The sequence below is a fragment of the Octodon degus genome, unplaced genomic scaffold, assembly GCF_000260255.1.
Source record: "Octodon degus isolate 3935 unplaced genomic scaffold, OctDeg1.0 scaffold00207, whole genome shotgun sequence".
Taxonomy (NCBI): domain Eukaryota; kingdom Metazoa; phylum Chordata; class Mammalia; order Rodentia; family Octodontidae; genus Octodon; species Octodon degus.
Window position 1 is genome coordinate 3,157,602 of NW_004524783.1, and position 16,091 is coordinate 3,173,692.

Genomic DNA, 16,091 nt, shown 5'->3' on the forward strand with positions numbered 1-16,091 from the left:
CTTCTAACATTCAATGGCACAAGACAGAAATTTCCAATTCAAAAGGTACAAATAGGATATAATGGAATGGAACCAGAGAAAGTCCAAACTCCAACAGGGAAAATATTAAATCCTGTAGGCCCACATGCACCATCCCAGCAACCTGTGGCTAGTTATAAACTCCGAGGAGCCTGGGTGGCTCCATCCCAGTGGCACTAATGGTGATCGTAGCTGCCACAGCTTCTCTCTTAAGGCCACTGTGCTCCTCCCTTACAGCTTTCCTCAGACCATCCATGCTCCTGGATTTTCCAGACTTCAAAGTCTCCACTGCACCTCTGTCTTCACATTCACAGCTTCACATGCTGCTTTCTGTAAAATGTACAGCCTGGCCGCCCAGGCCTTGTAAACTCTGGGTAGGCAGATTGCCTGAGCTCACAACTCTTCCTTGTGTACCACCTAAAACCAGTGCCCGTGGATGACGGACGCCAAGGTCTGCTGCCAGCTAGAGCAGTAGCCGGGCCCCCCTATCGCTTGGCTGTAAGTTGGGCACCTGGATCACTGAGCACGCTGCATTCTATCCCAAGAAACAAATTCTCTAGGCCACTGCCATTCTGGAACATGGTGCTCTGTGGCTTTTTCTCAAAGCAAAGTCTTTCACTTTTGCCATTTTGAGGCTGCAAAGGATGGTGTCCTGCTGCCTCTTGTGATACGCTGAAATCGTCTTTTCTGGTCTCCTCCTCCTTCTCATCAATCAGTCTCTCCTCTGCTCTGTTTTTGCAGCCCACAGCTTTTGCAGCCCTAGAGACTGGCTGCCATGGCTAATGCCACAGGGGAAGGTTGCTTGAAGCAAGTCCAAGAGTAAACTGTGATCAGTCGACTTCCAAGGGCCAGTTCAGGCCCTCCCCTGCAGCCCTGCCTTTTAGCTATGACAGTGTCGGACGCTCAGTCCTGTGGCACTAATGGTGGCTATAGCTGCCACGGCTTCTCTCTTAAGCGCACTTCATTCCTGGCCAAACTCACCATGTTTTTTGTTTGTGGGTTTTATTTTGTTTTGTTTTGTTTTTGGTACTAGGAATTGAACTCAAGACCTAATGCTTGCCAGGCAGGTACTGTGCCTTTGAGCTATATTCCTGGCCTTCCCAAGGCTTTAAATCATTCGGTTGGCTCTTTGCTCTTTGATTCTCAACATAAATCTGTCTAAAAGCTACCAACAGTATCCATGTCACTACTTCAGCATTAGACTGTCTTCAAAGTTCTTCTGCCAGATCAATTAGTCTACCACCCTCAATTTTAGTCTCAGAAAAAGTCTCTGGACTTGAGCAAAATGCAGACAAACTTTTTTTTTTTTTTTAGAACCAGGGATTAAACTCAGATGCTTGCACTTGCCAAGGAAGTGGTTATTCTACTGAGCCATCTCCCCAGCCCCACAGACAAACTTTCTGCCAAACTATAAGACACATCATTTGTAGTCCAACAACCAATACAATCTTTCTTCCCAGCAGAAAATGCCCGAGCCTGGTCTTTGCTGCTAGGATTTATATCAGCCTTCTGATTTCTGAGATCTGACCAGAATCTCCTACACAATAAACCCTAAGGCATTCACCTCTACTTTTTCAGCTGACATCTCTGAGTCCTTCCAAATTCTTCCCACAAGCCATTCCCAATGAGTATAAACCATATGGTCAGGTATGGTCACAGAAATGCCCCCAATTTTGGTACCAAATTAGCTTAGTTATTTTTCTCGTATTGCTGAGACAAAATACCCAACACTCAAAGTTAAATGAAGGTAATGTTTTTTAGCTCCCAGTCTGAGGCGGTTTCAGTCCATAATCAGCAGGCTCCAAAGCAGAGTTGTGCATGGAAGGGGGGCAATAGTTCATGGTGTAAGGATTAAATTTTCTAAATCTGAATAATGAGAGAAGCAGAACTTGGAAATCTTAAGTCCCAATGTAGAGTGACTTAACATTTCCAGGGGACGGTATCCTATACAATGACGCAAGCAAAGAAGATACAGGCTTGCCTTTTAGGAAACAGGCCTATGTGGGTGAAGGCACGTAAACAAAATGGTTTCCACTGCCACTCAAAGACAAAACGCAGCCAGGACAAGACCAATCAAGGACCAGTGGGAAAAGGGCCCAGAGCCCTGGTCCCCAGAAGGCACAGAGATCTATTCAGGACTTCATGGATCAGCCAAGCATGGCATTTAGAGATGTCACCCAGGACAGGGATAGATCCTGATCAGGTCAGGCCCTTGGAAGTAGACAGATCAGTTTACTGTTTGGCTTGCCTCAAGCAACCTTCCCCGACGGCATTAGCCATGGCAGCAAATCTCTAGGGGGACTTCCTAGTTCTAGGAAAAAGCTGATGGGTTCATGGATGAAGCCTGGGAACAAATGAGAATCTGCCTTTGATGGAGACCCTCAAGCCCCAAGCATTTCCTATCCACAAAAGGCATAGACGCCTGCAAATCTATGGTTTTGGGCCAAGTGAATCACTAGTGATTTATGCTACTAAAGTTTTCCCTCTCTTGCATTAGAATCAAAGTTACACAGTGCTGCTGCTTGGCTCCCTGCACCGCACTGCGCTGCAGCCACCGGCTGCCACCACTGCCCAGCAGAAGATGGTCATGCCTCCCACATACACCCATCTTGGCAAGTCGGCCCAAGATGTCTTCACCAGGGCTATGGGTTTGGATTAATAAAACTTGATTTAAAAACCAAATCTGAGAATGGACTGGGATTCACCAGCTCAGGCTCAGCCAACACAGAGACCGACAAAGTGACGGGCAGTCTGGAAACCAAGTACAGGTGGACAGAGTACGGCCTGACGTTCACGGAGATATGGAACACGGACAACACTCTCGGCAGCACGATCACCGTGGAGGATCAGCCTGCGCGAGAACTGAAGCTGACCTTCGATTCATCCTTCTCGCCCAACACCAGGGAAAAAATGCAAAGATCAAGGTGGGGTACAAGTGCGAGCACATCAACCTGGGCTGCAACGTGGACTTCCACATCCCGGGCCTTCGATCCGTGGCGCCCTGGTGCTGGGCTGTGAGGGCTGGCTGGCCGGCTACCAGATGAATTTCGAGCCGGCGAAGTCTGAGTGACCCAGAGTAACTTTGCAGTTGACTACAAGACAGATGAGTTCCAGCTTCACACTAACGTGAATGATGGCACGGAATTTGGTGGCTCCATTTACCAGAAGGTGAACAAGAGGCTGGAGACCACTGTCAGTCTCGCCAGCAGGAAACAGCGACACTCGCTTTGGCATAGCAGCCAAGTATCAGATCGACCCAGATGCCTGCTTCTCGGCCAAAGTGAACAACTCCAGCCTGATTGGCTTAGCATACACTCACACCCTAAAGCCCGGAATCAAACTGACACTGTCAGCTCTGCTGGATGGCAAGAGTGTCAACGCCGGTGACCACAAACTTGGTCTAGGACTGGAACTTCAAGCATAAATGCATACTGTACAGTTGTTAATTTTAAACTATGTTGCAGCATAGCTACTTTCAGAATTTAGTGTGCCTTTTAATATTGTATGTCTGGGATGCAAGAATTGCTAAAAAGTCATGTTAGACTTCAGGTTAAAGATGATTCAGCTTTAAGGTGTGACTGATTCAGAGGTACAGAAGAAACCTGATTCCAAAAAAGGACCTTTCAGCAGTACAAAGAGGGGAGCTTGGTGGCCCCTAGCAGTGCCGGGTTCCTTTTTAAAAAGAAATGTAGACATGGCTGCAAGTGGAAGCTGATGATGTGTGGGCACTTTGCAATCCTGCATTGAGTACGTGATTGAGTTGTCACTTTCTGAGAATCAAACCCCGGCTTCCCAACCCTGACTGGCGAGAAGCTCACGGCTTGCTGGTGTGTACAAACTCACCTGAAAGGGACTTTTTTAGACAGACCTTCACACCCTGCTCCCACCCCAGCCCCTCATCACCTCTTTTACCCCAAAAGTAGTCCACGGGGTGCAGTAGCTGTTTCTTTTGTGCCATTTTGGGGTAGAGAGGGGGATGTAATGAAGCCAGTCATTCAGAATTTAGTTCCTCTTCATGTGGTGGTGTTTTGCCCTCTCACCAGTGTGTACCACCTGCAAGCTGGGAAATATGCGTGACCGTGAGCACACGGTGGCAACACTAGGAATCTAAATCAGGCATCCGTTGTGTTCCTACCACTCAGTTTATTTTTCAGCGGTTTATTGGGTACATTTTAGAGTCTTCCATTTTGTGTGGAATTAGATCTTCCCCTTCAAATGCTGTAATTAACATCACTTAAAACTTGAATAAAATATTGAAACCTAAAAAAAGAAAAACCAAAGTTATACGGTGCTCATACAGTGTTCTTGCATTGTATGGAGCCATTTATAGCCAAAGATGAATGATAAAGGAGTTATAATGCCACATTCATATGAAAAGGTACAATGACTTCCTTAGTGCAAAAACTTAGAATTAAATGTCATTTCCATGGGTCTCTATTAAGAACAAAAAGAAACATGCTGTAGAATGAAACAAATGCTATTCAAAATTTCAAAAACAGTGAATATAGTGGCCATTATTTTAAAAAGAAACAGAAAAATAAAAACCAGTTCCTAGCAATAGCTGGGGGATGGCCAACATTCTCAGCTGGAAAATATAAACTCACTTTATTTGAGGACATCTAAAGCTTTGGGGCAGGATATGATGGGTCCAACAATCACTGACATCCTCCCTACAAATATTTGCAGGATTCACCACCCTAAGCCATCCTCAACACCTGCAGTTGAATCAAGCCCTCCTCAGTTTTTACCTGACTTACTGGAACAGCCTTCCAGCTTTCTGTACCAAGCTCACTCCTTCAGTGTACTCTTTGGGAATGCCCCAAGAGCCACTCTGACCTCGGAGATGACAAAAGGATATACCAGGACTCTCTCTCTCTCTCCCTCACCCCTCCAGCGTGTGTCCTACAGGCCTGCTTGTGAGTCCTGGGTGGAAAGATCCACGGTCCCTATGCTGAATGGCCACCCAGAGTGAGGGAAGAAAAAGAGTTATATGAAGAGTCTATGTAAATAGCTGACCATTTGCGCATTCTGCATTGTCCCCCCCCCAGGTGGCTGCCCTGGGACCATATGTGCCCCAGTGTAATGGACATAGTGGACACATTAAACACTTCTCTGCTCTCCCCTGGTAGGCAACACTTTCATTCATGTCATCTTTCCTTCTCTTCCATCATCCATTCTCTCACTCGTTTAATATATAGTCATTTAGCAAACACCAGTGACCACATGCATGCTGGCCAAGGTTCTCAGCCTGGAGTTGCCATACTGAGCAAATACTGAAAGGACAGTGGCTGCCTGCATTCGGGCTGGCTCTCTGCGCCGCAGCTCACAGCCTCGCTCAGCAGCTGAGCCCGTGCGCACTTTCAACACGAGAACGGTGGAGCTGAAACGCAGACTATTTCTAAAGTGGCCTACGTTGAGGTCGCATGTCTGCAGAACTCTCGTAGCAGCACTCTCACTTGGCGCTGGTTTTCAACACTGACTGTTGTGCTGGCCACACAAACTTGTCTCTTGCTTCCTCTGGGGTAATCTCAGAGCCCAGGTGGTCTTAGAATGGGAGGCACTCACCACCTACTCTCCACCTGTCTTGGCCAGTTTCTGGGCTTCTCTCTGCTGGAGCTTTCTCCCTTCAGTCACTAAGTATCCCCTAAGAGCATCAGCTAGGAATCAGTCACTTTTATAACAGCTCTCCTAAGTCACTCTTTTCTGCCCAAAAGTGAGAAAACTGCCTTGAATTTTGGCAGACCTAAGTTCCAGCCCTGATTCACTTGCCAGCAGGTTCACAACTATGAGCCTCTGAAAATCAAGAATTACAGAAACTGTTGCCCTGTTTTCAGCACATTACATAGGTTGCCTGACACAAAGCTTAACGCAACCCCGTAGGTGCATCTCCATCCACAGGAGAGTAAGCTGAGGCACAGGGGGAAAGTGCTACAGTCCCTGTAGGATGCCATGAGGCTTTGCTCCAAGCCCAAGCTCTCAAAACATCTTCTACCTAGTTGGTTTGTCAACAGCTGTCTCCAAGTAACTTGCAAGTGTCATATCCTCCTCGGTCACCGCTCCCCCCTCACTGCTCCCCACTCCCCCAGGTGGGACTGGGTGACTTTTCAGGTCTGAGTCATCCTTCAGGACTTAACACACACTCAAACATATGTAGGAGGAGCAGAAAACATTGAAAAGTAAGCTTTCATTGACCTTCTTCTCCAAGAGCTTCTTGCCTTGTTGATGGGACTTGAAAAACCATGATTGCCTTTTGCCTGCCCAGTGTAGTCTACTGTTTCAGGCCAGGTCATAAAGAGTAAGTCAAAGTTATTACTTTCATTATAAAGTGTTCCCCTCCAGCTCTCAAACTCCATAATTGAGCGCACAGCAGCGGCCTGATCAGATGGCTTCCTACCATTTCCTCAAGTGAAAAGTTCAGCCCTAGGATCTCACAGCGCAGTAGCTGCAACCATTACCTTGAAGGATCGACTTGCAGGCTAATGTGGGTGTGCTGTGCCTCCGCACCAGGTAAAGACACATGTGGACTCCTAAATCATAACAATTGGTTCCACCCGGAGGGAAAGGATGAAAAGAGAAGTGTTGGTGACTGTAGCCAGCCAGGATTATTAACCTCTTCAGGATTGTTCAAACCATGCAAGCTCTGAAAATCCAAGAAGTTGTGAACTCCTGCTTTCTCTTCCAACAACCTTTGACTCCCAGCTAGCCTAGCCAAAGATGAACTTTGCAATCAAACAAGCCTGTCCTTAAGTCCAGGATTGGCCCCTTCCCCATGTGTGACCTTGGTCCTATCCCTTAACTTCTCTTACTCCAGGCCTTATCTACAAAACAGACATAATCGGTCCACTTTGTTAGGTTGGCCCTGAAACAAAGGAAAATATGGCAAAGAAGTCATAATAGGCTGGCCAGACAGCTCAGCGGACTAAAGTGCCTGACGAGGCAGAGCACAGGGACTGGGGTTTGATCCAAGGCACCCCGAGACGGTGACTGAGACTGGGCATGGTGACATGCACCTGTAATCCCAGCACTCGGGAGGCTGAAAACAGGAGGATCACTACCAGTCCAATCTATGTGGTGACACCTTGTAGACCCTGCACTAAATATATAAAAAAAGAAGTCATAATGAAGTATGCAAGATACCTAGAAATATGTCTGTCTTTACCTAAAAAGTATCAAACCTTGAATTAGATCATTTTCCTGGGTCTTTCTTTCATAAGTCACTTAACAGTGTTTATAAAAGACTTGTACATTAGGCACATGGAATTTTTATGCTTGAAGCACAGAAAATTCTGTTTCTTTCTGGCATCCTGTTAACCAGACTGCCCACCCATCTTCAAAACTTCAGCACAATTATAACTGTTAGTCATGCCCATGAGCCCTGAGACATAGTTGTCTACTGCAGTATCTTCTGAATCATCAAAAACAGATTGAATTATGTTTTAAATGGCACTTTTCCCAAACGTACGCTATGGTGGTTTTTTTGAGACACATTTGCCAATGTGTTATTTTGGATGGAACCCAGGGCTTTTACACTGAGCTACATCCTCAAATCCTTTTGTTATATTTTACTTCTAATTTCCACATTGAGTTTTGATAAATCACCAAGTTACCTGGGCTCAGGCTTGCTATGTCCTTGCTTCCACCTCCCCAAGTGCTAGCATTTCAGGCATGTGACACTCTGCCTGCTTCTCTTTCTGTCACATGAACACATAGTTTAATGATTTCTAATTACTGGTTGAGAATGACTATAACAAGAATTAACAAAGCTGCCTCATCATTGACATAATAATGAAGGCTGGAAAACCTGCCAACCTCCAAAGAAAGTTGTCAGCAGTCGTAGTCCCCACAAACTAGAGGGGGTGACAAAGGTGTGGACCCCACCCTCAACTCCCACCCTCCAATCTCCTTTTCTGGCCTCCCTTTGGGCAAACCCAACAGGGGGCTGTTTAGGAAGAGAGTGGCTGCTAAGGTAATCAAAGCCTGGGCACAGAACATTCTGGAAAGGGGAGAAAAAGGGATGAGAGGGACCAGAGAAAAATAGTCACTGTGCAATTCTTATCCCACTATCCAGTGACACACTGATGACAAGGCGGAAGGGTTTTTTGTTTTTGTTTTTTTTTTTTTTTTTAATTAGGTACAGAGTGTGGGCTTAAAATCCACGACATAAGCAAAAAATGTAAAAAAATGATCATACTGTTACGTGGGTTAAGTCACTTTTCGTATCCCTAGAAATAATTTTGACTGTGTTTTACCCATTCAACAAGCCTTGATGTCATGTCTACGGGCTCTGACACTTCTGTTGGACTGCCACATCTGCATCCTGAATATACATTACATTTTCAAAAGTCACACATGAAAATTACAATGTTTATGAGAAAAATAGGGTTGGGCAGACCACTTCAACCTAGGCAACCTTGTAAGCAGAATCCTCACGAAAACAGTAATTGGTTCCTGGGGAGATAACGTGAGCAGACCCACCGTGCAGCTCAGCCTGGCTGGAATCGACCACTGGTTATTACAGTGCACAGAAGTACGGCCAGTCTGACTGCATTTGGTTTTGCCTATCCAGGAACAGGGAATATCTTCGCATTTTCTGATGCCTTTGTTGATAGCCTTCCTCAGAGTACCATAGTTTTTGTTGTACAGGTCATTTACTTCTGTGGGTTAATTCCTAACTATTTAATTTTTCTTGGTGCTCCTGTGAATGGTACTCTTTTTCCTAATTTCTTCTCACTGGGTTCATTATTGGTGCACAGGCACACTACTGATCTTTATGTGTTGATTTTGCATCCTGCTACAATATTGAAATAATGTATTTCCATTCCTTTCTGTACGCAGACACTTTTCAAATTTTCCAAGATGGTAAGATGAAAGGCGACTCAATATTTTTATAAATAGACGATATATACCATAAGCCTGTGACTATACAAGTGGAAGAAATACAGGCTATCTTGATCCACTTTCTGTGACTATAAGGGAGTACCAGAGACTAGACAACTTGTAAAAAGAAAAGAGAGAGATTTGTTTTGGCTTATGCTTCTGATACCTGCTCAAGGGACCACATCTGATAATACCTTTCTTATTGGCAGAGTCCCAAGGCAGTGTGGGACCCCAAATGGCAAGACACAGGAACTGTGTGTACCTTTCTGAGGACCCCCCACTGGCTCGGCTCCCATGACTCCACAACGCATCATCTCATTACAGGTTCCTGAGAAGGGCTCCGACCTATAGCAAATCTCCTGTGAATTCTCAGGCTTTCCTTTAAAATCCTGGAAGCTACCTCAACTCATGACCCTTGCCTCCTTCATTTTAATTATTTATATATGTATTTGGTAAGGGTCTTACTACACAGCTCAGACTTATACCTCTTGTCTCCACCTTCCCAGTGCTGGGATTACAGGCATACACCACCATGCCTGGTTTAGGTGACCAGCTTGGCACGGGGCCAGCACTGCATGCAGTACCAGGGATCAGACTCAGGTCTTTGTGCTTGCCACACAGAAGCTTAGCTTGCTAAGCTGTCTCCCCAGGTGACCTTTGCCTTCAGCACTGCTACGAAATCAGCATGGCATAGAGAACCTGGAGTTTCTCACTAGCACAAGCTACACCTGTGCCTTCTTGAACCACGGCCACAGCAGTGCATGCTTTGCTCTCTGAAATGAGTGGGGAAAATCCCAAACCTGGGGAGAGCACCCTGAGCTCAGGCCCTGAAACAATTCCACCCTGAGAGGCCCGAGTCCCCTTGACAGGGGAAGCGGCCCTGCAGATTTCTGAGAAACCAGTAGGCATTTCTCGAGCTGTGCCTGTGGCTAGCATTCCGTGCACCTCTCCAGCAAGCAGCTGCTTGAGCCCTCCTTCCTCGCCTGAACGCTCTGTTGGCAAACAGGAGAGTTTTCCAATCTTTCTACTCTGTGTCCTTTTGCTCCTCGCTGGAAATCAAACTCACACCAGCACTCCTGAATACCCTCACCCCAACTTGAGTGTTTCAGCTGCTTTAAAATCTATTCAAGGGAAAGGTTAGTCCATCGTGGTGAGGTTTGGCCTTCTATAAAATCTTAGGACACAGACATGCTATAGTGAAGGTCACTGCCACCGTAAAACAAGGGTGCCCTTTCCAATTTCCAACAGAGTCCTCATGGCCACCTTAGATTAGTTTCCTGGTGTCCTTGACTTCCATGTATCAGCCAGAGCCAGCAATCACACTCCACTTAGGCATTCTAGGCCCACACTAACTGACCCAGCTCTCCAACTCCCACTCTCTAAACCTCTGCCATTACTCAATGCCAAAGGCACGTCCCTATTTTCAGGTATTTGTTACTAGCAACACCCTATTTCTCAGGACTAATTTTCTTAGTTCATTGTTCTGTTCCTATAATGAAATGCCTAAGACTAAGTGAGTTATAAAGAAAACAAGTTTACTTGGGCTCACAGTTCCAGAGCACCAAGGCTGAGGGCCCCCATCTGACAGAGGCCTCTTTTCTGAGAGCCCCAGGGTGACCCAGGATTTCAAAAGCAGGAGTTAAGGACTATGCATTTGCGATTCCTCTAGTCTTTCTCTTTTCATAAAATCACCAGCATTCAGTCGTGGGTGGTTCACTTTGATGGCTGTATCTAATGCCAATTATCTCTCACAGACTCTGCCTCTAAACACTGTAGTCAAATGAAGCTCCTGCCTTCCTAATGTCATCATTTTGTGTCAGTGCTTGAGGTACTAAGAAGCGCAGGCACTGACACGCACCTGTGTCTTGCTTCTTACCAGCTGTGGATCGGATCTCACCCTGAGGCCCCTGCAGAGACACTGAGTGGCAGGTTGTCCCCACACCTCTGTGCCACTGCCTTTGCATACCCAGGCTTTTCATGTGGGAGTGAGGCCCAACCAACAAGAGGAGCGGCCCTGCAGTCTGTAGCCATCACTGTGTGCCCACCTCCCATCTCTCCACCTCACTTTCCACCTACCAGCACCACACTTCAGCACGTCCAACTTTGCACACTCAACAAACCACATGGGAGGTACCCAGCCAGGTTTCTAGTTTCATTAGCTTAATGCTCAAAGGAGTCGTCACCTGGACACCATTCTATACTCCAGTTTTTCTCTATTATCTTCCTGCAAACATAGTGATCTATAAAGACTGTAGCATGCTTTCTCAGAAAAAATAAAATTAAAAAAAAACATAGAAGAAGGAAGAGCAGCTTCCATAAGCAAATAAATTTGGGAGAGACAGAGTTACACAGACATGAAAAGATTTCTTGGCACAGGATTTCGCAGGCTTTTGTGGTAGAGAACATCGTGATTCTCCCTGCAGAAAGGGGTAGCTGCAGCGCGCCGCTCCTCTCCTGGCCCACTTTACATCTTTCTAGCAAGATGGTTAACTGCATGGGTCCACTTGGAACTGTTTGGAGCTGAGATTAGCATTTAAATCTGTGAACTTCAGGGAAGCAGACTGCTCTGCACAATGTGGATGGTCCTCGCCTAAGCAGCCTGAACAGAACCAAAGCCTGGGCCGGCCAAATAGCTCAGTGGATTAAAGCCCCTGTAAGCAGGCTCCGAGGCCAGGGGCTCAATCCCCAAGCCTGCCATGCTGGCCCTGCCCCTGGGGCGAGCTGAGAGGGCAATTGAGACTGGGCGTGGTGGTGCACACCTGGAATCCCAACTCTTGAGAAGCTGTAAACAGGTGGATCACTATGAGTCCGATCTAGCAGTGAGACCCCGAACAGCCTGTAAACCCTTCCCTAAACACACACACACACACACACACACACACACACACACACACACACAGAACCAAAGTCATCCCCACCCCAAATAAGAAGCGTCCCAGCAGGCTTCCTCAGCGCTGTGGGCTCCTCCGGGTCTCCAGCCTCCTGTCCCAAATCATAGATTCTGGACTTGCTAACCGCCATGATCACAGGAACCTGTCCCTTGTTACAAATGTCCGCTCATATACACGCATCCCCTTGGCTTTGTTCCTTGAGAGAGCCCTGGTGAACAGCCAGAAAGCCCTCCTCCACTCAGCAGCTACTAACATTTGGTGAAACACCAGAGTTGCTAAGCGGAACAGTCAGGGGCCAGTGGCCTCCCACATGGGGAATGTTGGTGAGAAGCGGAGTCTGGAAAAGGGAGGAAACCTGGACCACTACCTAGCACCACTGACTGCGAGGCTTCCTGCCTTGCTGCTGCGCTCGGCCACAAGCCAATGTCACTGTGATATTAGGGAAGCAGTGCCAGGCTGAACCCAGGGCCTTTACTCTGAGCTACGTTCCTAACTCTTTTATTTTTGTATTTTGAGAAGGGGTCTCACTAGACTGCTAATTTGGCCCAGGCTGAGTCTGACCTTGTAATTCTCCTGCCTCAGCCTCCCAGAGTACTGGGATTATAGGCGTACACCAACCATGCCCACCTAGAGAGTAATTTTTAAAATGTAAAATTAATTCACACAATTCCAAAAAGTTAAAATAAAATTACAACAGAACTATGGTCTTAGGAATCTTTGAGAGACTGTTTTTCATTTGGCACACCTGTGTTCCATTAAGTACTCATGACAGCTTTCCTCAGAGCATTAATCAGCAGGGTGGCAGGAGCCCTTTCATGACGCATGCATGATGGCAGATGGCCACATCAGCACCCGGATCTGGTGTGACTCAGTTGGCAAGTGCAGACTGATCTCCCACCGCCACCCCCACCCCGTGCCGAAAGGTGACCGGCAAAGGGATTTTAAACGGTCCTCCTTACCCACTAGAAAAGAATAACCTAGTCCTTGGATCAAAACCTAACACTAGGATGATTACCATCCTTGGCTAAAATGCATGACAAAAATCATAAAGGGCTTTAGGTTTTCAATGACATGATTACCATTAGCTTTATTCTCATCTTAAGCAAAGATCATAGTTTTTCTACATCTAGGGGAAAACACCTTTCTCACCACTAACATCCTAAAATCAAAATAACTATGTAGTTCTAAAATATTTCTGGGGCCAGGGACATAGCTCAGTAGAATAAGTGCTTGCATGGCAAGCACAGGGTCCTGAGTTCAATCCCCAGTCCCACAAAAATAAATAAAATAAAATATTTCTGATATCTCAGAAATCCTACCTATGGAAAAAGGAGTGGAAAATTAAATATTGGCCTATCAATTATCATTGAGTTTAAAAGATTTTGGCCTTGTACAAGTCCATTTTGCTAAAGACAGCTCTTAGGGAGATGGCTTTTGTAACTATACAGGTAACACTTGAGATAGTAAAAAAAAATAATAATAATAAGTATCAGCTACAGTTTTAAGTATTTTAAATTGTTAAAATTCTACAAAGTATCACTTTGAGTGAGGACAGCATTTTAGCCAGGTTAGGGGGACATTCAAGGCAGGTCTTGCTAGCAGAATCCAAGCTGGGCTTTGCCACGTAGGGTTTTGGTCCTGAGAGACAGCAGACCATTAGGGGTTATTTGAGAACTCCCACAGCCAGAGTCTTTTAAGTAACTCAAGAAAAGGGCAAGTGAAAAAGCGTGGCCTTAAGATGATCTCACCTCACCAAAGCCAATCTGTAGAAGGGAAACCTTTGAAATTCAACAGAAAGTTCAGTCAGGCCTTCTCTAGGTCACTAGGCACCATAGGACACTCTTCAAGTAATGCCCCTGTGCCTGACGCTGGCCGGAGTGGCGACTCAGCTTTTCTAGAAGAACACTGGGCTATTATCAAGATAAAGGACCCTTTCTTTTCTTATTACGTCTGGATTTTATTAATATGGCAACAAGGTATTAAAACAGTCACTGTATATCACCGTATGTGAATGTTGCAATGCTTTGAAAAATGGCCCTTGAATAGGGACTTAAAATATTTTTCAAGTATTTTGAGTCTCCTACAATGAAAGTAACTATATAATGAGAAATACATTATTTCAATTGAGAGTCTTTTATAGAAAAGTAATGGGTTTAGAAAAGTCCTTCAGGCAAATAACTCTATTCTCACAAAAATCACATGACTCTGAGCTACAGAATGGCGTTTCTTATTGAATAACTGCTAAGAAATCCAGCAGGCATTTCTTAATGCTTGATGACAGGTGAGCCACTTGTTGATTTGTATTAGCATCTGGTTAAAATATATCAAGAAAAAACAGACTTGAGAGCTCCTTGCCCTCAAATTTCTTGCCCTGGGCCATTATGCATGACTGGAGCCTGCCGATAAATACTGGCCAATTGCCCACCTCCCCCTTACTGGGGACAGTACAGGGGACAAGAGCCACAAAAAGAGTGACCACTGAGGTGGCATCTGTCCTTGAAAATGAGGCTATTTTTCAGTAATAGTGTAGAGAGGAGGAAAAGAGGAATGACTCTTACAGAATAGTTGTGACAGAGGAGCAACCTGTCCCATCACTGAGGTGGAAATATTCCATAAGGAGCTCACACAGATCCAGCTCCTGCAGACAGTTGAAACTCACTCCTCATTCCAAACTTGCATCTGGACATTTATTCAAGAATGAGTGTGGACACCACTGTACGTACTTCACAGCGCTGGGATGTACCAAGGTTGTCTATCATCTTCATCTCTGTTCTTTAGCTGAAGAGACAGACAGAGGAGGAAACAAGGTGCCTAAGATCAGCAAGCTCCACCAATGCCACACTGAGGCAGAACCTGTGTCCCCTGGTCCCTGAGCCTGTTCCAACATTTACAAGGGCTCCGGACTGGGGAGGTAGCTCAGCGGCCTAAGCACCTGCCTGGCAAGCACAGGGTCCTGAGTTCAATCACAGGTTCAAAAAAAGGGAGGGGTTGCCACTTTTTTAAAAGTTCAAAATTGCTATTTTGACATTGCAGTCATTAAAAGCACTTTTTGAGGGCCAGACAGACAGCTCAGCGGACTCCCTGTCAGATAGCGCAAGGACCAGGACTTGATCCCTGGCGTGCCGTGCCTACCCCGTCCCCTAGGTGCACTGAGACAGCGAATGAGACTGGGCATGGTGGCACGAGCCTGTAATCCCAGCACTTGGGAGGCTGAAACCAGGAGGATCACTCTGAGTCCGATCTGTGTAGTGAGACCCTATAGACCCTGTACTAAATACATTTTTTAAAAAGCACTTTTTAAATTCTCTGTCAACCAAGAAAGCAGTACTGCTTATTGCTTAGTATCTGCCACAAAATGAAAACATTAATCAAGTCACTGAGAAGGAAAAGAAGTTAGATTTAGAAATTATATGTATTAAACCTAATGTTAGGGGCTGGGGGGATAGCTCAGCAGGCTAAGCACCTTCTTGGAAAGTGCGAAGACCTGGGTTCGGTCCTCGGTACTGCATGCTGTGCCAGCCCTGGAAGGACATTCAGAGCTGGCCACCAAAACCATGCTTGGTAGCTCATGCCTGTAATCCCAGCACTGGTAGGCTGAGACGGGAGGATCACTAGGAGTCCAAGCTGTGCAGCAAGAGCCTGTACCAAATAAATAAATAAATTTTAATTAAAAAAGAAATTATATGTACAAAATGTAATGTTAAAGCTGCAAAGAATGTTACTACCTTCAAAAGAACACCCAAAACTTAAGTTATCTACAAAATACAACAGGGAAACTTCAATAGGCTATACTGTTTACTAAATAATTTTATTATGGCACCCTAAAACACCAGAAATTTCCACTTTCAGATGAGATAACGGCACTGGCTTAGAATGCTTTGCCATGATGCCTATTTTCTTGAAAGCTGCTAGACTCAACCTGATTCTCAAGGATCAGGATGTTCAAGCCCCTCGCACTGTGCTACCCCATAATCAGTAACTGGAAAGGGAAGCAGGCATGCCCTGAACCGGAGCCGCAGGCCAGAACCGATCGCGACGTCAGCTCCTGGGCCCCACGTCCATGCGCAACCTGTCCTTCTCCCAGTAGGCACCAGGAAGCCTTCAAACCCAACATTCTGAGCACTGGGTGCACACATGGAAGGAGGCATGGCCTCGTAACTGGCCCTTCTCTGCCCCGTGCCCCATTAAACTAGCTCAGAAGAACACACACAAAGCGGATGATTACCACGGGAAGGGGCCTTCTTTATGCACCTATGTTCTGCATATTTGATTTATGGGATAAACAGTGGGTACCTTGTTACTACT

The 16,091-nt window shown here is 45.9% G+C and overlaps 1 pseudogene; it reads left to right on the plus strand.

The window, feature by feature from the left end:
• Positions 1-2,599: 2,599 nt before the first annotated feature.
• LOC101563367 lies at positions 2,600-3,467 on the plus strand (annotated as a pseudogene).
• Positions 3,468-16,091: the final 12,624 nt, after the last annotated feature.